The sequence below is a fragment of the Myotis nattereri genome (assembly GCF_964212035.1).
Source record: "Myotis nattereri genome assembly, chromosome: 8".
Lineage (NCBI taxonomy): Eukaryota > Metazoa > Chordata > Mammalia > Chiroptera > Vespertilionidae > Myotis > Myotis nattereri.
Window position 1 is genome coordinate 23,632,470 of NC_138083.1, and position 24,075 is coordinate 23,656,544.

The following is a 24,075-nucleotide window of genomic DNA, read 5'->3' on the forward strand; positions in this document are numbered from 1 at the left end:
GGAAAAAATATTGCTAAGAGAAATGCCAGAGATTTTACTGACTATTTTTTTTTCTAGGAGTTTTATGGTTTTGCATCTTACATTTAAGTCCTTAATTCACCAGGCTTCTTTTAATGCAGTCAGCACAACTTAATGCCAAAACCTAATGAGGACAATATAAAGAAGAAAAATGATAGGCCACTTTGCTTCATGAAAACTGATGCAAAACTAAACAAAATATTAACAATCCTAACCCAGCAAAATATAACTTGAGTAATAATATATCATGACAAGGTAGAGGTGGTTTCGAGGATACACATTCAAACTTCAATCAATATCATTCACCACATGGAGAGAATAAAGAACAAAGTATTTGGTAAGACTCAATATTCACACAAAAAACTTATGATCAACTAGCAATAGATGGCAACTTTCTTAAGCTGATTAATAGTGTGTAAATAAGCTTCCCCTATAAAATTGGGAAAGAGACAAAAATACCTGCTATCATAACTTCCAATCATTATTGTACAGGAGGCCAAGCCAGTGCAGTAAAGAAGAGTAAAAAATAAAAAGTGAAAGAATATGAAATAAAGAAACAGAAGTGTCATTATTTGTAGATGTGTATGTAGAAAATCTGAAATAAAAATGTTTGTATTTATTAATAAAAACCACAAGGTCACTGGTACATAATCAATTTAGAGAATCATTTCAATTCTATAGTCTATTATGAAACAGAAAATGCTGTTTTTAATTGATGTCTTTCGCTTGGGCGTGGAAAACCTTGCGTATTTCTGCTAGATTAGATTTTTGTCTACGACAGAGGAGAACATAAAATTGCTGTGAACACTGTTCACACTCCTTGGAGTATTTAAAGTTTTATTTAAGTAGTGTATACGTTTTTGTTGTTGCTATTCCAAAACACAGGTATTTTTACCAAAGTGCTGAAATGTAATCCATTAAAAAAGAATATAATTTATAATACTATAAAAAGCCAGATACCAATTAAAAATTAAATGAAGGATTTTTAAAATGTCAAAGAGAAAAAACACCTAAAGAAACTCTTCAAAAATGGAGATTTACTATTTGTTATATTGAAAGGCTCAACGCATTTTAGATGTCAATACACCTAAAAATTAATCTATGAATCCAGTGAAATCCCTTTAAAACTGCCATGTTGTTGATAGAAATTAACAGGCTGATATTAGAATTGACATGTGATTAAGGGCAAGTGGGAAGGATGAGAGGGGCCAGTCATCTGGAAGATCAAACTCCTGGGTATGATGACTTATTCTACCCTGGGTGTGATGACTTATAAAACCCCACTAAATAAATCTGTCTAAGCAGGGGTGGGCAAACTTTTTGACTCGAGGGCCACAATGGGTTCTTAAACTGGACCGGAGGGCCGGAACAAAAGCATGGATGGAGTGTTTGTGTGAACTAATATAAATTCAAAGTAAACATCATTACATAAAAGGGTACGGTCTTTTTTTTTTTTTTTAGTTTTATTCATTTCAAACGGGCCAGATCCGGCCCGCGGGCCGTAGTTTGCCCACGGCTGGTCTAAAGGATAGATAGATAAATAGAACAGAATTTAGAGTCCAAAACAGACCATGTGCCTCAGACAAAAATAACACTGCAGAGTAATAGGTAAAGAATGATTTTTCAATTAGTGGTTCCAGGTCAATTGAATGTCCATATAGAAAAACACAAACTTTCCCATATTATCATCTACAGAAAATCAATTCCAGGCTGATCGTGATTCTAGAACAAAATATAAATGGTAAACGATAAAGCTTCTGGGACCTAATATAGGAAAATGCCTTTATGTGACCAGGGGGAGGAAAAGATTTCTTAAGCAAAAAGCCCAAACTATGAAGAAATAGATGAATAAGCAGGACTTAATTATCACTAACCACAAATAAAAAGATGGATAAAAATGGGGGGGGGGGGATGAAAAAAAAAAAGTCAAATAAAAAAAAAAGATGGATAAAGTGGGAATTAATTAAAATTAGAAACTTCTGTTCATCAAAACACACAATTAAGAGAATGTAAAGGCAAACCAGAGTATGGGTAAAGATATTTGCAAAATAAGTAATTTCTATCTACAAAGGACTTGTATATAAAGAATATAAGCATTCTTATGAATTAATAAGAAAAATGAAAATAATCCAATGGAAAAAAAATTCCTATATGGTTATTTCACAAAAAAGAGATTATCCAATGGACCATTGAACATATGAAAAAGCACACAACTTCATTACTCCATTGTGGAAATACAAATTAAAACCATATCATCATACCTATGATTATATACCCACCAGACTGCTTAAAATGATCTACAATGACAATATCAAATGTGGTTTATCTTGGAACAATTGGATCATTCACATTTTGCTGATGGAAACATAAAATGGTACAACCACATGGAAACTTAGTCAGTTTCTTCCTTTTTATTTTTTAAAATATGTTTTTATTGATGAGAGAGAGAGAGAGAGAGAGAGAGAGAGAGAGAGAGAGAGAGAGAGAGAGAAGAGAGAGAGAGAGAAACATCGATGTGAGAAAAACTGATTGGCTGGCTCCGTAACCAGGACCAAACCCAAAATCCAGGCATGTGCCCTGACCTGGAATCGAACCAGCAACCTTTTAGTGCACAGGACAATGCTCAACCAACTGAGCCTAGCTGGCCAGGGAAAACCTGGTCAGTTTCTTATAAAATTAAACCTGTATTTACCATGTGATCCTCCAAAGATAATTATGCTCCTAGAACTCAGTAGAAATGTAGATTTATGTGCAACAAAAGATATGTGAAAAAATTGCTATAGCAACATTATTCGTAATACCCCAAATTTGAAACAAGCCAAATGCCTATTGATATTACAATATTTTCTGTTATTTCCATGCAAGCACTGCCTATCAACAGCCTTAATAAATCAGATAAACATAAATGTGAACAAAAGAAACCACTCACAAAAGAGAACATGCTGCATTATCCCTTATGTAAAGGTTAAAAATGCTATTAGAAGATGACCTTGGGAAGGACAGAGGGCATAGTTACTGTAAGAGTCGTTTCTGATGGGATGTGGGATTATTCTGGTTTGGGGTCTGATAAGTTCACTTTGTGAAAATTCATTGACGTATACATATATGACTTGATAACTTTTCTTAAACTGTGGTATATTTTTAAAGTACTGAAATTTTTATTTATATAAATAAAATTACATACTGAATTGAAGCTACAATTTTTAAACTACGCTATTATAAGTTTTAAGGCAAGTTTTTTAAAAATAATGAGGAACATTCAACCTCATTGTTACTAAAATGTTGTATGTGTGTACTATTCATAAATAAAACACAATATGTATAATAAAAATAATAATACATAATAAAACAGAAAAGAAAACTACTTAAGTAATAGCTTTAAATATTTATATGATCCTTTCTCAGTTTTTACATTTCTATTTTGTTTGAGCTTTATAATGTACAATATATCTATTGCAGCAGGTCATATATTTAAGTTATAGATATACCTACACGTATAGTATGCATACATAAGTACATATGGCAAAATTTTTATTAATAGAATTAAGAATTAAAAGCACATGAACACCAGTGATGTAACTGATTAACAATGCCACCAGAGTGATGAGCTAACAGCCAGCTGAGAGTAAGGAAGGTTTCACAGGTTTATAACCTTGAGGAGTTTGCAGGAGAGCAATTTAAGTATATTTGTAAGGAACCAAACTCCTTAAATTAAAATTTTATTCATTTACTCAACTAGTAATTTTTCTACAATATTGGTTTCAGAGGTAAGATCATGTTATTAAAAGAGTCAATAACCCTGGCCATGAGGCTCAGTGGGTTGGGGCATTGTTCTGTACACCAAAAGGTTGTGGTTCGATTCCTGGTAAGAGCACATACTTAGGTTCTGGAGTCCATCCCTGGTCCATGTGCATACATGAGACAACCAATCAATGTTTCTTTTTCACATCGATGTTTTTATCTCTCTCTCCCTTCCTCTGTCTAAAAATCAATAAAACATATCCTTACGTCAGGATTTCTTTTTTTAAGAGTCAATAAAGTCAGAAAGACTCAACTTTAAATCCTGGTTCTATATTTATTGGTTATCTGATCTTGTTCAAATTTTTCATCCCTCTCTTCCTTGTATCTTGATCTATAAAAATATGCATAGATTATCCCTAATCATTGATATTTAGAGAAGTAAATTAAATTAAATCATATCTAACAGTTCTTAGTACATGCCTGGCACATAATAGTTGGTCCATAAATATTCATTATTTTGTCCAACATTCCCCTTATTAGTCTGAATTATTATCACCCAGGTTGGAAGCTGATGCTTGTATGAACTCTACCAGGGGTGGAAATCCTATATAATCCTAGATAATAAAAGGCTAATATGCAATTTGACCAAACAGTGGAACGACAGGTCACTATAATGCGCACTGACCACCAAGGGGAAGATGCTCAATGCAGGAGCTGCCCCCTGATCATCAGTGAGCTCCCACAGGGGGAGTGCCACTCAGCCAGAAGCCGGGCTCATGGCTGGTGAGCACAGTGGCAGTGGCGGGAGCCTTTCCTGGCTCCAGGCAGTGCTACGGATATCCAACTAATGGCTTAGGCCCCTGGGGAGTGGGCCTAAGCCGTCATTTGGACATCCCCCAAGGGCTTCCGGACTGGGAGAGGGCACAGGCTGGGCTGAGGGCCACCTGCCCCCCACCCCCCCCCGCCCACTGAGTGCATGAATTTCATGCATCGGGCCTCTAGTGGAAGTATAATTCTCTACATCAGAATATTCCATGCAGTTCTCCATCACCAACCTGTCTAAATATAAATAATACTCCCGGGCCATTTATATAACATGGCCTACATTGATTTGGACAACTTTCAATATTAGCATCAATTTTAGGATTCCTTTACTCTTGGGTTAACTCAGCAACATAGATTTACCATATGCAATGTAGTTTCAGATTTTCCCCTATTTACAATATAAATGGTATTCATGAGGGTTATGACTGAAAATGCTGTCTTTTAACTGCTGGTGACATTTTGGAGAGTGAAAATATTGACATATCCTATTGCCAACTTGCCTCAACTCTGTCTTCCATTATGACATAAAACCTGAAAAATCACATCATGGTGATATTTGAACAAAGGACCCCATTATCTTCTGCTTTACTAGTACATCCACTTCCTGCCCATTTCTTGCCTATTGTATTTCATCTGCTGATAAACTCCATGCCTAGAAGAAACTAACACACCTTGCCAAATTATTTGCCAGGGTCAATTTTGTATTCAAATTGCCTTTTCAACTGTCTTAAATTTTTCAAAAGGAGTTTGGCTTCTTCCTATTTCATTTCCGTGTAGCATTACTATTCAATTTTTGCACTTGACAGCCCTGCAGTGGGTCTGGATTAATAGCCAGCATGATGTGCCTATGTTCTCTGAGCCTACTGCTCTCAATTGTGAAATTACTTTTTTTTTTTCTGCTAAGGAAATAGAATGTGTATCGTTGATCCAGTGGCACATAATAGAGTCACGTAGATGAATGAAAAATTAAGCTACATTATTTCAAATCATAAGCCTCCATTCTCTAGTAATAGTATTAATACTTTGATGTATTCAACGTATTTTATTTGAAGTGAATAAAAGTTAAAATGTCCCTTGAATAGGAAATCATCACTCCATCCCCAAATAGCAATAGAGCTTATGCTTATTTTATGAACTATAACTCAATGGTCCATGAGTAATGCTGTGAGGATTATCATGGCTGAGCCCATAGGCCTGCTGGGATGCTTTTGGGAAGTCATTACACTCTATTCCCACCTCAAAATGATGCCTAGCTACTTTTGGAATTTTCTATGACTACCTCATGGACAATCAAGACCTTATGTCCTTGCACCCTGTCTCCCTCATTTAGCCACTTACCAGTTTTCTCTCTGCCCACGACTCTTCATAAAATAAACCCCCAATAATCAGTGATATTAGCCATCTTGGCTGGCTGAGAGCACCCCTTGACATATGAGACACAGTCATCCCCATATCTCTTTGGCCCAAATGTGGGCACAGGCCCAATCCTGGTTCCTTGGAACACCAGAGGTCAGGCTGTAACTTTTAACAAGGCGTCCCTGACATTTGAACATAATGAAGAGGTGCATGACCACAGACTAATTGACAGCAACAACTCAAGTACAGCAGCATCTACAGTCTCACCTTGGCCAGCCACAGCTTTATCGTAGTCCAGTGATGGCGAACCTATGACACGCATGTCAAAGGTGACACGCGAACTCATTTTTTTGTTTGATTTTTCTTTGTTAAATGGCAAAGAACCTATGATCATATAGCAGACGATGTGATTATGCAAAGGATCGTGAAAAGGGGACCTCAATCCTGCATTATCTGGGTGGACCCTAAATATAATCTCATGTAAATTTATGAGAGGCAGAGAGAGTTTGGGGACAGACATACAGAAGAAAATGCACATAAAAGGGGAGGCAGTGTGACCACAGATGCAGAGATTACAATCATGTAGCCTCAAAACAGGAAGTGGCAACCATACCAGAAGCCGGGAGAGGCCAAGAATGAAATCTCCCCTCAAACCTCTGAAGGGACACAGTCCTGCCAGCACCTTGATCTCCTATATCTGGCCTCCAGAACTGTAAGAGAATACATTGTTGCTATCTTAAGCCACCGAGGTTATGGTAATTTGTTATAAAGGTCCTAGGAAATCAGTGCAATCCACCTCCCTACATTTTCATTCCTTCTCCAAGAGTAGCCCCTTCTGTTTCAAGGGCAGAACTCAACACACTCTGAATAAGGGGTTGGGTGCTTTCTTGTAAACTGAGATTATTTAATTGGACCCTGAATTAGTGTGGTCAGGGCTGAGTTATTTAGAGTTATTAAGAATAATAAAAACTTAGGTGGTGTGTTTTGTGTGTGTGTGTGTGTATTGTGGTTTTTTTTTGTTTGTTTTCATTTAGAAAACTAAAATAAGGTTCTGTGTAGACAGTGATAGGAGTTCCTCTGCCTCAACTCGGTGCAAGAACTGTGAGTTGGGGCACCAGCATTTGCAGGGGTGGTATTGTTTTCCACAAAACTTGACTCTCACTCCATTCTCTCCATGATTCCACGCTCCCCGACATCACTCAAGCTGTTCTAACCTTTATGACTGAGGAAAAGAAGATCAAAGATATGAATGTTACTCAACATAAAATGTCCTGATTGAATGTAGAAAAGAACAATTACACAAAACAAGAACGAAAGGTCCAGGAGTCTGTGACTAAAAGAGACGTTGATCTTATTTCTTTTAGATTTTATACACAGTAGAAAGAATGAGTCAAAGGCTTTACATGGGTGACTCATTACCAGGATAATTGATTAAGGAAACATCAGTTCCCTTCAGGAGAAACCCAACCCCAATGGCTCGGACCAGAGACTCAGAAATAGCTCACCTCTGCTGTATTTCCTCAAGTCTTGGTTTCAGTCTTATCTGCACTTTGTTTACCTGACCTGGTATAAATACCTAGACAGAATTCCCAGACTCATCCCGCTCTAGGTCTAAGGCAGCGGTTCTCAACCTATGGGTCGCGAACAATGAAAATACATCCTGCATATCAGATATTTACATTACGATTCATAACAGTAGCAAAATTACAGTTATGAAGTAGCAACGAAAGTAATTTTATGATTGGAGGTCACCACAACATGAGGAACTGTATTAAAGGGTCGCGGCATTAGGAAGGTTGAGAACCATTTAGACTCTAAGTTTTTATACTTTGCAAATCTGAATTGGAAACTCCATGTTTTTACTGGAAGAAGGTTGAGTGAGACAGATGTAAGTTGAAGCTTAAAATTAGCCACTTCTTACACAAGAGAGCTTTGGAAAGTTATTGGTTATTCACCTTCTCTAATATGCAGTTGCTTAGTCTGCTAAGAGAGGAAACGCATTTATATACCAGAACTACTCTAAGAAATGAATGCAAGGTTATTTGTAAGACTGTTCTTCCCCATAGGTGCCTACATCATGGGTGAGCATAATACACTGCATTTTATTATGGACACACAATGAGAATTATAGAGGTTGCTAATTATGGATGATCCTTCTTATAGAACAGGATCAGCAAACTTTTTCAACATATGATCAGATAGTAACTATGTTAAGCTTTGCAGGCTAGGTGGGCTCTGTCACAGCCACTCAGCATGCCTCTTGTAGTGGGAAAGCCACTAAAGACAGTATTAAATGAGTGGCATGTTGGCTGTATTACTATAAAACTTTATCTTAAAAAACAAGTGTTGTCTGTTCAGGATGCTATAACAAAATATTGTCTGTAAACAACAAACATTTATTTCTCACAGCTCTGGAGGCTGGAGGTCTGAGATCAAGGTGCCAGCATGGTTGGTTCTGGTAGGAACCCTCTTTTTGGTAACAACTGGCACCTTTGGCTGTGCCCTCACATGGTGGAAGGAGCAAGGGATCTGTCTGAAGCTTCTTTTATGATATCACTAATACTGTTCATGAGGGCTCTGCCCTCCATACCTAGTCAACTTCCAAACACCCCAACTCTTAATACCTTTGGGGGCTAGGCTTCAACTGATGAATTTGAGGGGAATACATAAATGGCACCTCAGATTTGGTCATGGGGCATTGTTTGCTGGCCCTGGCTATAATGGGCTCTCTCTGATCATGGCAATAGGGAATATTTAGTTGGAAAACACAACTGTCCCATATGATGTCAACCTCAGACATAAAGCAATAATTCTTGAATCTCAAGTTCACCTTAAAGATTCCCTATGAGAATGAATTTACTCAAGATTTAGCTGTTATATACTACTGGGCCTACCTAAAGGTAAAAGTTGGGATTTTACCATTTAACGTAAATATTGTTATTTTTTCCCTTTGTTTCTAAACCCAGATTTTTCTACTCTTAAAGACCTTTGCTTATTTTGGTATCCTTACTAATTATAAACATAAAAGCTGTTTGACACTGTCTTTCTAAATGACAATTTAAAAAATATAAAGTGTGATAGGTGCTGTGTGAACATTCAAATACCTTTTCAGCATAAACTTATCCTATTCTCTTGGACTCAACACCACTCTTCTTTTAAACATTATTTTTGAGACAAACAGGCATAAAGTCCATGGATCTGAAATCTCGATTTATTTGTACATAAGCATGCACTTTTTAAACACTCCCCAGCCAAGATCTACAACATTTCCAGCCCTACAAAGGCTCCCCTGTGCCCTTCCCAATCAGAACCAGCTGCAGGGTAACAATTATTCTCATAGATTTTTTAAAAATTCCAAGTAACTTTTATTACCAAATTCTTTCTTGACCTTTATTTTCTAAAATTACTAGATCAATTGATCAAGCGCTTTTATAAAAAAAAATTTTTTTCTCACCTCCAATTGTTCTGTTCACGGAAACAGTTGATGAACAACCTTTTTGCAGAAGACTCACCAGTTTACCAGGTGTGCCAACAGGCTGACTGTCTGTTATTGCCAGGGTCTTTCTCCTTGCAAAGATCTCTCCTGGTTGGAAGGAGTCCAGTTCACAATCCAGCACACACCATCAGCCCAGTGATTTCCCAGTTTTGCCCTTGAACTACTGTAGCTTCTTAACAGTTTTGTTTCTGAGTTATTTGTGCAAATTAAATTTTATATCATCCTAAAATGAAATATGTATAACAAAATCTGATTGTAGTCTTTTAAACGCACACAAACAAGCAATTGGAAGGGAAAAATTTAATGGCAAGTCTTTATAAAAAATGAGGAAATTTTAAAGTAATTATTTAACTATGGATATCCTCATATATCTAACTTATTTTTTAGCAAACTTCAGTTATAGTGTGGATAATAATAAATCATGGTCAGAATCTCTATGCATAACTTTAAAAGGGCATTTGTTTGTCTTGGGAGAAACACTTGAAATTTTACTCAAGGTGGTGAAGCTTAACCACTCTATAGATATTTAAAATTCAACCAAAATAATTAGTGTGGTGATGCTACACTAATTATCTGAACATACATGTTTAATAATGGGTAATGTCGATTGAAACCTACCACATTTACATATTTGTAAATATACTGTATCACTTAGCTATTGTTGCTTAATGAACTCCCCCAAAACATGATAGCTTGAAATAAATATCAATTAAGTCCTAATTCTGTGAGTCAATTGCATATTTTTTCTGGCTTGGCAGGGATTGGCTGACTGTGGTTGAGGTGACCCATGCTAGCTGGAGTCTAGCTGAGGACTCCCTGGACTAGAAAGCCTCATCTTGTTGGTTGATCTCTGTTAACATGGTCTCTGATCTTTCTAATCTTCCAGAAAGTCAATTCAGATCTCTCCCTTCTGCAGGGATCCTACAGAAGAGCAGAATTAAGCAAAGCTCTTGCAGCCTAGATGCAAAACTAGCCTCAATGCCATTTTTGCCATATTTGATTGCTGTGATAAAAAGAAAATGTGAAAGGCAGCCAGAAAAATTATACAATAGATAAAGAGAAACAAAAATAAGGATGAAATTAATATGTGAAAAGGATAACACATCATGACCAAATAAGGTTGATCTCAGAAATGCAAGGTTGGCTTATATTGGAAAATCAATTTATGTCATCATATTAGAAAACAAAATAAAAAGAAAACAAAAATATGTGGTCATCTTATGACAGAGGAATAGAAGGGAACTTCCTTAATCAAAAAAAAGGGCATTTATCAAAAACCTACAGCTAATATCATACTTAATATTTACAAATTAAATCTTTTTCCCATTAAATCTGAAAAGGCAAGTATACTAATATATGCTGTCATCATTTTTACTCAACATTGCATAAAATTTGATGAAAATTTTTTAAAGTGACTAGAACTAACAAGTAAGCTTATTAAAGTTTCAAAATACAAAATCAACATCCAAAAAGGAAGAGTGAGAAAAGGAAATTACCAAGAGATATAAAAAAACTTTTGAAGATGATGGATGTTTTCATTATCTTGATTCTGTAATGGTTTCATAGATTTACACATATGTCAAAACATCAAATTTCAATATGTGCAGTTTATTATATGTCAATCATAACTCAATAAGTCTGTTTTAAGAAAGAAAATTACATGCTCCTGAGATACTTTTCATTTTCTTTTTGGAAATTTTGCCTTCAAATGCACTGCCAAGCAAAGTCTATGTGAAATGAGTGAATATACTCTGAACTGTAAAATATTGACCAAAAATATTCCATTCTTTTACAATTCAGAAAAGCACAAAGGGTAATTTTTATGAGGAAAATAATCTAAATGAATAAACCCTACCCTCACGTTGCAATTATGCATAAAATGTGTTTAAGAGAATCCATGGGGATTCATCCAGTTTTGCCAAGTTTGATATGTTCGCTGAAATGTTCTTGTCACTACACTCAGCCATAGAGCATGAGGACTGGTTCTATATGTATTTCTAACCTGTGTGTTGTTACACAACTTCCATTCTATGTGTTGCTTGAGTTTGAAGCAGGCCAACCATAGAACTACTATTTGATGAGGCCCTGAATAAAAATATGAATAGCTACTACTCAATTAAAACATAGGTTCAAAGGGTCAGAGAATTAGAAGGGATCTTTAGACTATTAGTTTTCAACTTATTCTCTAAACATCTTAGAATTCCATAGTGGTATTTGGGGGCTTCCCGATTTTCTACTTCAAATTTTCCTTTTTCAATATTTTGAATTCTTTTGAATATAGTTTTAAAAAACAACATGGATTAAAATACACTAAATATACTGAGGATTATTGAAGATTTAATGTACTCTTGTGGGTAATTATTTTTGTGTAACTCTCTAAATGAAAGCCCTCCTGCTGTCCCAGATTAATTTAAGTGTATCTTGAGTTTGCGAAGTCTCCCCATGTATTTGGACTCCTGCATATGTGTTGTGGATCTGAAGATTGCTGTTCTGCACGTACCTCTTGGGACTTCAGGTGTGTTCTTGTCCTTCTATTTAAAACTGTATAAGTAAGATCACATCTACAGAAGAAGGACACCATGCTCTATTAAATACCCAGGCTATGAGTTTCATGTACCTACCTGCTGTGAAATCCCAATTGGTTGTGCAATAACAAGAGCAACTATGCTATACTCCATCACAGTGAAAATAAAGTATGCAAAATTTTGTGTTGATTACATATTTAACATGGTTCTTAATGAATTTTATTTTAATTCATTTTTTCTATTGGGATAAAACAATGATTTAATCCAGAAAATGGATCACTGATGAGAAAAGAATATTTAATGTAAAAATATGATGATGTAAGGGCCAAGACCAAAAAATGCTCCAGATGAAATTACAAATCATGTTCTATGAATACCATTTGGATTATTGAGCTGCAGCTAATCATATTGGAAACAGTCAATAAAAGCAAACATTCCCCCAAAATGCTCACACGGTCACTTGCAAATAATCTATATATAAAAAAGGCTAATATGCAAAGTGTCCCCTCTTTCAACCCGGAGAATGGGAGTTCAATGGCTCACTATGGTATGCACTGATCACCAGGGGGAGATGCGGAACATGGTGGGTGACCAGCATTGGCAATGGGGTGCTGAGGGAGAGAGGGAAGGAGGAGGCAGGGAGGCAGGGAGGCGGGGAACCTGATCCTGATCAGCCCTGATCACCGGCTAGGCCTAGGGACCCTACCGATGCATGATTTCCGTGCACCGGGCCTCTAGTAAATAATAAAACCATAATGTAGGGAGTATGAATTTACTCCTACACATTGTAGTAAAAGAATTACCATATTTTTTTAACTTTTCTAAATTAAATTTTGTCTGACTTCAAGCCGTGCTTGGTGAGGTTTGCCATATTTCCTACGGCTCCTTTGACTAAACTTGGCTGCCTACGTGCTGGTCTCCATCACAGTATGGGCAATGATGATGACAAGGAGAGGAGTTTGTCCAAGCCTTTCTGCACAAAGCCTTATCCAAAAGAGACTCCTGGCGTCTGCCTCCCAGAACTTGAAGCTTCGTGATCATTGTCCAGGCAGGTTCTTGGCAGTCGTGGAAGTCCTGCCACCTCACAGAGCAGTGTGTGGGAGTGGATGCAAGTTCCCACTGTGATGACACCCCCACCTTTCTTGTCCTTACCCTGGAGTCATCCATCCTCTAAGACAAACTACCTCTAGAACCCATAAGAGCCTAACTTTTTTTTTTATATATTTTATTGATTTTTTACAGAGAGGAAGGGAGAGAGATAGAGAGTTAGAAACATCGACGAGAGAGAAACACCGATCAGCTGCCTCCTGCATATCCCCTACTGGGGATATGCCCGCAACCCAGGTACATGCCCTTGACCGGAATCGAACCCGGTACCCTTCAGTCCGCAGGCCGACGCTCTATCCACTGAGCCAAACCGGTTTCGGCAGAGCCTAACTTTTTAAAACAGAAACGTTTTGGAGCCAGAGAAACTCAGATATTAGGACACAGTCTTCCCAGCTGCTTCTGGGAAGGAAGGAAGTAGTTGTTTGCACAACCAAATGGGATTTCACAACAGGTAGGTACACGAAACTCATAGCCTGGGTATTTAATAGAGCATGGTGTCCTTTTTCTGTAGATGTGATCTTACTTGTACAGTTTTAAATAGAAGGACAGGAGCACACCTGAAGTCGTAAGAGGTGCATGCAGAACAGCAACCTTCAGATCCACAACAAATGCAGACTACCTGTTGGTGCACGTGTTTGGTGACCGGGCTGGAGGGGGGTGCAGTGACCAGGATGCAGGAAGGAAATATCTCTCATTCTTTTTCAGATGCCTATGAGAGAAAGCTGGACAATTTTCCCTCCAGGTCATTCTGTGACAGTAGTTATTTGCTATCATGGCTCTCCTTCAGAATTTTTGCAAAATTATCTTAGTCATGTTTGCAAAATAATTTTATAGTTATTCCTGTCAAGTAACAATGTAATTTATAAACAAAATAATTTCAGCCTAAAAAAAGTATTTTGGCTGCATTTATTATAAGTCAAACCATTAAATGCTATCAAGAACTTCATGAAAAAAGATAATAAAGTAAGCTTAGAGCATCATTTGTTGTTAGTTAATGCCTTTCAATTTTCATGTATTTAAAAAATGTGTTACATATATTTTTAAATACATGAAAATTGAAAGACAGTAACTTACATAGAAAATAGAACTTTGTTGTTTATTAAATACTAGAGGCCTGGTGCACAAAAATCGTGCAAGACTAGGCCTTCCTTCCCCCGGCTACCACCACCGGCTTCCCTCTAGCACCTGGGACCCGGGCTTCCCTGGGGCTGCTGGCAGGCACCTGGGACCCGGGCTTCTCTCATAGGCCAGGCTTCGTCCTGAAGATGTCCGGAAGGACATCAGGTCTAATTAGCATTACACTTTTATTATTATAGATCGGGAGACCGGTATTTTCATCATAAATCATTTCTTCTGCATATTGCACACTATCTCCTTTTGATCCCTTTGACCTCTTGACCTTTTTTATTTTCTAATAATGTTTCTGCCCTCATACTTTATAGCCTATAAATAATGTGAGCCTGTATTTTGTAAATGAGTTTAATCATTTTTGTTTTTCAAAGGAGAATTCAGCCTGTTCTTACTCTTAGGTAAGATGAGTAAAGTATTGATCTTATTCTGTATTCCTTTCTATATATTGACATGAAAGTGTACTTTCTAACTCTTATGTGATTATCTCCAAAATGCTAGCAGTCACTATGAAACATATATTTCTCTATTATATGAAAGCAAGTTACCAATTATTTCTACTTACAAAGAAATTCTCTATCCCTACAACTCACATTCTAATAAAATGGCCTATTTCTTTTACAAAAACATGAGTTTAATTCTGCATTTGAGTACATGGCATGTTAGTACCACAACCCTTTAAATATTCCTTAATTATTAGACATTTTGTCTATTTGTAATTTTTTCTGCTTGTAAATAATGCAACACTGAACATATTCACACCGAAATCTCTATATGAATGTCCATTTATCTCCTTAAGATACATTCTTATAAGCAGAACTTCTAAGGCAGATATGAGAAAAATTTAAGGCTTTTGTGTTGTTAACATATTTCCAGAAATTTGCCCGTATTTCGTAATGAGACCACTCCCAATGTGCAAGCAAGAAGAAACTTTATTATGTCCTCCCTCTCAGCATCAGATTTTTAGTTAAACTTTTTTATTTTGAGATAATTATAGATTCACACAAAGTTGTAAGAAATAATCCAGGGAAATCCATGCGTATTTTACCCAATGTATCCCAATTAGCAGCCTGCAAAACTAGTCTAGCACAATGTCACAATCAGCACATTACCATGGATGCAGTCAAGATATGTACTGTTTCCATCCCCACAAGTTTTCCTCACGTTGCACTTTAAGAGCCACACCCACATCCTTCCTACCCCCACACCCTCCTTATTTTCTGGCAACCACTAACCTGTTCATTTTTATATTTCTCTCATTTCAGAAATCATAGAGAATGTAACCTTTTGGGCTTGTCTCTTTACAAGGAGCATAATTCTTTGGAGAGTCATCCAGCTTGTTGCATGTATCAGCAGTTTGTTCTTTGTATTGCTGAGCAATGACCCATGGTAATAATGTACCACAGTGTCTGCAACCATTCACTCCCTGAAGGATATCTGGGTTGTTTCAAATATGGGGCTATTGCAAATAAAACTACTAAGAACATGTGTGTTCATGTTTTTGTGTGAACACACATTTTCAGTTCTCTGGGATAGAGGCCCAGGAGAGTACAGTTTCTGGTTCAGATAGCAGTTACATATTTATTGTTATGAGAAACTGCCAAACTGTTTTTCCAGAGTGGCTGTATCATTTTACATTCTCATCAACAATGTCTGAGTGATTCAGTTTCTTCTCATCTTCACCAGCATTTATTTTTTTAGCCATTCTGATAGGTGTGTAAGTATATCTCACTGTAGTTTAAATGGATCTTATTACTTTTTAATCTTTATTAATTCAATATAATAAAGTGATATCTTACTTTATTTGGGAGTTTTTTATCTTCTCATTTTTAAAAAATATTTATTTATTTATTTATTTATTTATTTATTTATTTATTCATTTATTTATAGGAAGAAACATTACTTTGTTGTTTCACTTATTTTTGCATTCATTGGTTGGTTTTTATATGTGTCCTGACTGGAAATTGAACCTGCAACCTTGGCTTATCAGGACAATGCTGTAACCAGCTGAGCTACCCAGGCAGGGCTTCTCCTCAATTTTTGGACCATTTGTGTTTTCTTCTCTAAATTAGAGTTCAGGTGTCTTTTCTGATTTCTTGTGTTTTTGTGCTTTTAAATTATATTTCATGTTCTTATATACTCATGATATTAATCCTCCATTTTTTAAAAATGTATTTTATTGATTTTTTACAGAGAGGAAGGGAGAGATATAGAGAGTTAGAAACATCGATGAGAGAGAAACATCCATCAGCTGCCTCCTGCACACCCCCCACTGGGGATGTGCCCACAACCCAGGTACATGCCCTTGACCAGAATCAAACCTGGGGCCCTTCAGTCCAGAGGCTGACGCTCTATCCACTGAGCCAAACCGGTTGGGGCTAATCCTCCATTTTTAAATCCCTTTCTTTTCCTGATTTCATTGGAATTACCTGAGCAAATAAATGTTTCTATATCCTTACAAAGCTTTGTTCTCAAGTCTTGAACAAATGCTACTACCCTCCAATAGATGTTTTCTAACTGCATCAATTCTTTGGTCAGTTCAGTTGGTTGAATGGAGCTAAACTCAGGGCTTTTTAAATCCTGCATAGAATCTTCCCCTGCATATTATACATAAATTTACTTTATTCCTATTAGTATTAAGCATGGTGCCTTATCCACCTACAGTACCACAGTATTTGCTACCAATGGGTTATCAGTTCTCTCTGAAGCCAGGTGGGTTTTTTTCCGGGTTAGGATTTTACAGTCCTTGGCCCATTTCATGGTCTTGGAATGCAGCCATTTTAGCCCACAATGTGCATAGAGATTTCTGAATAGAATAGGGATTAGATATGTAGTCAAAGGACTGATAGCTTTTGAGAATTCGGTAGCTGTGCCTGTTCACTCTGGCTCAGCAACAGTCTTGCTCAGCGGCCTTAGGAAAGTTACTCAGCCCCTTGCCTTTTTCATTTCTTCTTCTCTAAACAGGAATCAAACCACTTTCTGCCTCCTTGGTCTGATCCAAGAAACCACTGATGAGATAACGGCAATGGAGACGTTCAGACAAAAGACCACCTTCCTTCGGGAACAGATTCATTTTCATTATTCACACAGGCAATATTTCTGTCTGCAGTGACCCTTACTATTAACTATCAGATAGGGGGCATATCGATGTCTGCAGTAGAGAGCATGGGGTTCGTGCTGCAGGGTGCTAACCCGAGAACCAAGTTCATGAACAGTCAGTCACAGTAATGCAAAGCACCGCGAAGGTCAGCCTCAGTAAGTCTTACAAAGCCAGGAATTGTTCCGAAGGTTGCTGTCCACAGGCACAATCAGCCTGCTCTGTAGAAACAAGATGGGAGAACTCCTGGCAACATACAAAGGTGAAACCATCTGAGGCAGAATGCGAGCTATGAGCTGAATCTACTGCTTGGAATCTGAGAAAGGCAACCTTTGTCAGCCCAGACCCTAGTTCTCAGAGGAAGAAGCAAACACTTGCAGCAGGGTGAGATGCAGCGAAACATCCATCTCTCTCTGAAACTCATTTACCTGCAGAAGGCAAGCCCTTTTTTCTCAGTGGGAGGAAACCACCTCCCAGAGTATTCCAAGGCCAAATTCTTGCACCCCAGACTCCTGACATTTTTAGGTTCCTTTAGGTTGAGGTCAACAAGCGAAAGGCATCATGTCACCTTTTGTACAGCTGTGAGCTAAGAATAATTTCCTTATTTTAAAAAAACACACAAAACCAACACATGTTTTTACTGATTTTTTTTAGAGAGGAAAAGAGAGGGTTAGAGAGAGAAACATCAATGAGAGAGAATCATTGATTGGCTGCTTCCTGCCAGCCCCCACACTGGGGATGAAGCCCACAACCTAGGCATGTGCCCTGACCACTGGGAATTGAAGGGTTAACCTCTTGGTTCCTAGGTTTAGGCTCACCACTGAGCAACACTGGCTGGGCTGATTTTCTTATTTTTAGATGGTAGAAAAAAAAATCAAAAGATGAACAATAATCCATGAAACATCAAAATTGTATGAAATTCAATTTCCAATGTTCACAAATAATGTTTTCCTGGAACTCAGGCAAACTCATTCATTTACATATATTCTGTGGCTGCTTTGGGGCTCCAGAAGTAGATTTGAGTACTTGTGACCGAGACTGGATAAACCAAAAGCCTAAAATAGCTATTATCTTGCCCGTTAGAGAAAAAAAAATTATCTAACTCCTGATCTAGGCCATCCTCCCACACAGTCCCTTCATAGGCCCAGCAGACCATCAGCAGGCTCTGTGCCCCAAACCCGTCACGGTGTCTCACCTCCTCTCAAGCCAGTCTTTGACAGTAGCTGTCATCAAAATTATCTTTATTCAGAACTCAAATCTCCAACCCACTGGGCCTAATTATGCTCTATTAGAATGGCTTGGAATAAATAAGTGTACCCTTTTTCATGCATGAGGGCAAAAAGAAATGAGAAGAATTCTTCCTTTGTCAATACTGCACACAGGAAGAGCTGTCAGTTGCTCAACACAGCTAAGCCCAAAAAGGAATCTCACCCATTACTCATAGTTACTCTCCTCTCAATATCATTCAGGAGAGTTAGGGTGTGCAGAGCTGGGTACCAGTGAGACCCACCAAGGCCCACCAACCAGGCTACGGCTGCTCACAGGAGCCAAAGCTCTGGTCCTGGAGGAGTTATATGCTGTTCCCATGTGGCAATCTCAGGCGAGGCCAGGTTGGGGAGAGAATGGCTGGCATGCTCACCCCTCACTTCCCTTAAGGGCATCTGAGTCTCAAGTCACTGCATTCCTGCAACTTCTATCTCCAGCACTTTACCTGTCAGCCTGTAACATGATCTAAAAGAAGGAAAGATATTTTAAGTTTTAAGAAAATCTCTGGTATTATCTTGTCCACTGTTGCTCAAAAATAGATCTGTAGACCACCAGCATCAACATCAATGAGGTTCTTGTTAGGAATAATGTCACAGGCCCCACCCAGATCTTCCAAATTATAGTCTGCATTTTCACAAGATCTCTAGGGCGTTTGTAAACACATCAAAGTTGGAAAAGCACAGAGCTGACATATTGCCATTCTAAAAATTCAGAACCCGAGTTTTAACTTTAGTTCCTCCAATCTGGGACCTGGTTCTGATTTTACTCTTTTAAGCAGCACCCACAAGCATCTAGGAGGAGTCATCATACATTTTTTAATGAGAAGGAACCAAGGGCATTGCCTTATTCTGCTTCTCTCTCTTTATTCAAATCCAGTTCTCCTGGAGGTCAGACCTTATTCTATAATCAACTAGCTCTGAGCTGAATCTCTTCATGTCTAACGCTAATGAGCCACTCAGCAAAATTGCATACACAGAAATTCTGAAATAAATATCTGTCTTTCAATGGGTACCAAACAAACTATGGTACATCCATATCATCCATATCACTCAGTAATAAAAAGAAACAAATTATTAATACACATGACTTAGATAAACCCAAAAAGTATGCTTAATGAAACCAGCCTATCTCAAAAAGATATATACTGCATGATTCCATCTAGTTAACATTCCTGAAATAACATAAAGCAATGGAGAACTGGTTAGTGGTTATCAGGAATTAGATTTGGGGGAGAGGGTGGGTGTGGTTATAAAACAATAGCATTAGGATTGTTTTCAAATAAACCATAAAGTTACAGCATCCTAAAAAAAAAAAAAAAAAAAGAATAGCATTAGGGAGTCTTGTGGTGATAAAAGAGTTCTTTATTTTGATTGTGGTCATGATTGCACTGAAATACACTACTGAGAAAACTTCATATAGCTACACACACACACACACACACACACACACACAGAGTGCATGCATAACTGGGGAAATCTAAATAAGCTTTGTGAATTATGCCAGCATTAATTCACTAATGTTGATACCATATTACAGTCACATAGGATGTTGGGTGAAGAGTGCACAGACCCTCCCAAAACATTTATTTGCAATTTCTTGTGAATCTGCAATTATTTCACAATAAAAGTTTTAAAAATTTAAATTAAAAATAGATGCACTAACAAATGGATGAATGAACAAACAAATCAACAAACAGAACATTGCCCACAATAGGAATCAGATTCTCTCTTAATTGAGAAAGTTTTCTCTATTTTTTATTATCAAATGTTACTAAGATTTCATCAGATAAACTTCTGTTCTCTAATTTTGCTGGTTCTCACTAGAAGCTGTGGCCTTGTTGGCATTTAGGGAATAAAAGGGGCATTTTAGACTCTGATAAGTATTCCTAAAAAAATCAAAATGTCACAAATCTAGAAACATTCATTAGAGAAAGGTCTTTATCTGTCTCTAAAGCCACAAAAATACATCATGTCTCACACAGAATACTTCTATCTAAGACATCTATTTAGGGCTGAAAGAATTAAACGTGCATTCACAGAGCTTTGAAGTCAAGATCTTAATATACAGGCCTGGCTCCACCTCTTGCATCTCAGATTTTTTCAACATATTAGCCACTTTTGCCCTTGTCCATATAATTGCTTAAATTTTATGTTTAATTCTCCTTCTCTCTTGCTGTAATTTTAAGAACAGTTAGGTGTCAGAGTTCAGAGCTTCTCAAGTTTAAGAAGAGACGGCCAAAATAAATGTTTCCCTGCCTTGAAATACCAATTGCAAAAACAGCACAACTAACATTTTCCTAGTCCTTTGCAACTGATTAGACACTTTCACTTACAGAGATTCATTTAGGGGTCAACTCAGACAATATGAAAAACTGTGTTAAAGCAATTAAACTAGGAAAAGAGAATTGCATGGAGATTTCCCCACCAATCAGGAAAGACCCATCTAGATACAATAAGTTCATTAACCTCAAAGAAAATGGGGACCTCTCCAACAAAATCTCTCATTCTGACATTTTTGGTTTCCTGACCATGACTTCCATGACTCTCCAGGTGAACTTGTACGTGTCTTGAGCTTGCATAGGAAACAAATCTAAAGGATTCACCAGGATTTGAATCGACCAAACATTGGTAAAAGGCCTGAAATTCGTGAGCCAGAGTTTACCAGCTGAGTGAAGGCCTCCTGTTAATTGTAATTTGACTCATGGACCAACCAGCTTCTTGGTTCTTTGTGACTCCCAGCTGATAAACAGAGCACCTGTGGAAAGCAAACAGGGCAGAGTATCCCCATGGGCTTCAGAACACACATTTATTGAAGCCCCATAGGTATGTGCTTTGGAAAAGCAATTCTCAACCAAAACTATAAGGGATATTGAAATGGATTGAGCCCAGAACCAGAGTAGAAACCCAATATGAATGTTCAAAAGGGTAAGTAGTAATCATCACTAAATAAGAGCAGGGAAGAAGCAGAAAAAGCAAGGGCCAAGGACAAGGCCTGGAATTCAAGCAGCGATGACTGGTGTGGCTATGAGGAGTAATTGGTTCATTACCTAGGGCAGACATTGTTTTCTGCAGCTGTCATTTATGGAACAGGCAAAATGTAGGCAAGGAGGTTGAGCTAAAAATATCAGAAGAAGGGAAAACTGAAGATATGTGGATAAAGGGGAATAAGATGCAGTTATTTTCCATAAGTACTTATAGTACAGTGGAGAAGTTAGATGCGCTCACTGGTAATAAAAAGACAAGCAGAATATGAGAAGTGCCTTACTAGAAAAACAAATAATATGGGAAATATGGGGAAAAGATAAATCAGTTTTCATTCAGGGAATCTTGGAAGACTTCATGGAGGTGGCTGCAGAAGTGAGCAAATCTGCATATAGAGGATGGCATCTAATTGGAGGTAAGTTTGTAGGAAAAGAGTCAAAGATAACTTTTAAATTTCTAACCAATATTACTGGGAGATGGTAATGCTGTTGAAAACTATATTAGTACTAGGATTGTATAGCATGGTCTTAAATATTTTTTCATTTTTTTCAAATGATTCACATGGAAGATATACATTTCTACCTACTTTTTGAAAATCGCTTCTTAGGAGATTATTTATCACTTCAAAATGTTTCCCACATTAATTTGGTTGGGTTATTTAGGTTGAATTTGCTAGAAGCAGAGCCTGAGACAAGAATCTGGGTCTCATGAGACACAACAACTTACTGAGAGTGCACTTGGGAGAAATCTGTGAAGGAGGGAAAGAAGCAGATGGGACAAGGGAACTAGCTGAGCAAGAGTGTGGGCTCCTCTGGAGTCCAGTCCCCACTTGATCCCATGGGGATCTCTGGAGCATGGATTGCATCGCAGACTTGGTCCCGCTCTGAAGCAAAGAGATCAGCCTCTGTACTCTGACTCATCAGTCTTTGGCTTTTGGCTCTCTCAGGACCAAGGAGATAAGTCTCTACCCTCTTGTGCACGGAGCTTTCCATTGGCTTAAGGCAGTGGTTCTCAACCTTGGCTGCACATTAGAATCACATGGGAATCTTGTTAAAATCCTGATTTCTGGGCCTCATCATTAGTAACAAATAAACAGAATTTCCGGAGGATGAGGCCTCATCATTAGTAACAAATAAACAGAATTATCAAAGGATGAGGCCCAGAAATCAGGATTTTTAACAAGATTCCCAGGTGATTCTAATGTGCAGCCAAGGTTGAGAACAACTGGCTTAGGGTAATTCTCTAGAGAAGGGAGCAGCTGTGAGCCTTTAGTTGCCAATATTCAGAGCAGCTGGATATGATATATTTTCCTCACACAGGGCATCTGGATGAGGTACCACCAGTCCTCACTATCTATGGGTTCAGATGTATACCTTAGATAACCCTATCTGAAAATAAAAGAAATTTTGGTAACTCAGCATGTCTTTAGTTTTCCATTGTCTCCCCTGACTGAAGATAAGCTGGGAAAGAATATGCTCCAGTTCACTTCTCTAATGGGGACACCTTGGACCAAGGTCTTAGAGGCAGTGAGAAAGCTGCCAAGACAGTGTCAAGCTCTTTGAAACTTTTTCCATTTTTAACCCCAGCTTCTCTTTTTCCCACCTAGTGTCATGGTCAAAATATAATCTTGTCATGACCTTCATTGCCTGTTAACATTTCAGCTTAACCATCTATTGATATCAAATTGTAGGGAACACCTGAGCCCAGAAGCAGGGCGAGCATTGAGTACTAGTAGGAATACAATGAGTGGGCGGGCTTTGGTGCTGAAGTCCTGACTCAACCAAGGCCATTTCTAAGGAGGACTTTTTTGATGGGAATGTGTAGTTGATGAGAAAGAGTGGATGATTTTCAGGATAAGTTAGTTGGTTATAACAAAAAATTAATAAAGCCAGTAGTTCTGGATTTTATCACTTCATGAAATTGTGATATTCTGGTACATGACCATAGAAAATGGCCTGTCCACAGGTTGCTTGTTAAACCAGAAAGTTTAAACAAAAAGTACTCAAATGAAAAGAAAACCATAGGATTATGTCACAAGGACACAGGAGCTAGTTGGAAGGAGCTCTTGCAGGCCAAATGTATGACAATTTGAGCATTGCAATATTTAAGTATAGTAATCCATGGGTCTATACCAAAAATAGCTAGACAAATCAACAAATAAACAGGGCTCTGACTTAATTGAATGCTAATTACTGTCTGGTAGATGCATCAGATGAACTGGAGTTGGGAAATCAGTATTTTGCCACAATCATAGCAAAGATAGGATCAGGTGACAATCATCAAAGGATGAAGTTCTCACAAGAAACAAGATAGGTGCATGGTGTTAAGTGTCTTTAAGAAACTATCTTATTAATTGCAAAGGGAACATATTAACTACACTGTGGAGAAATTGGACAACCCCTTGATAGGGAAGCACTTGGGAGATACTTTGGGTGATAAAAACCAACATCACTACTGAGAAGCTGATGAACATCCTGTTTCTGAATGTGATATTTTGACAAGGGCACAGTATACCCCACGCAGTATTCCAGCTGA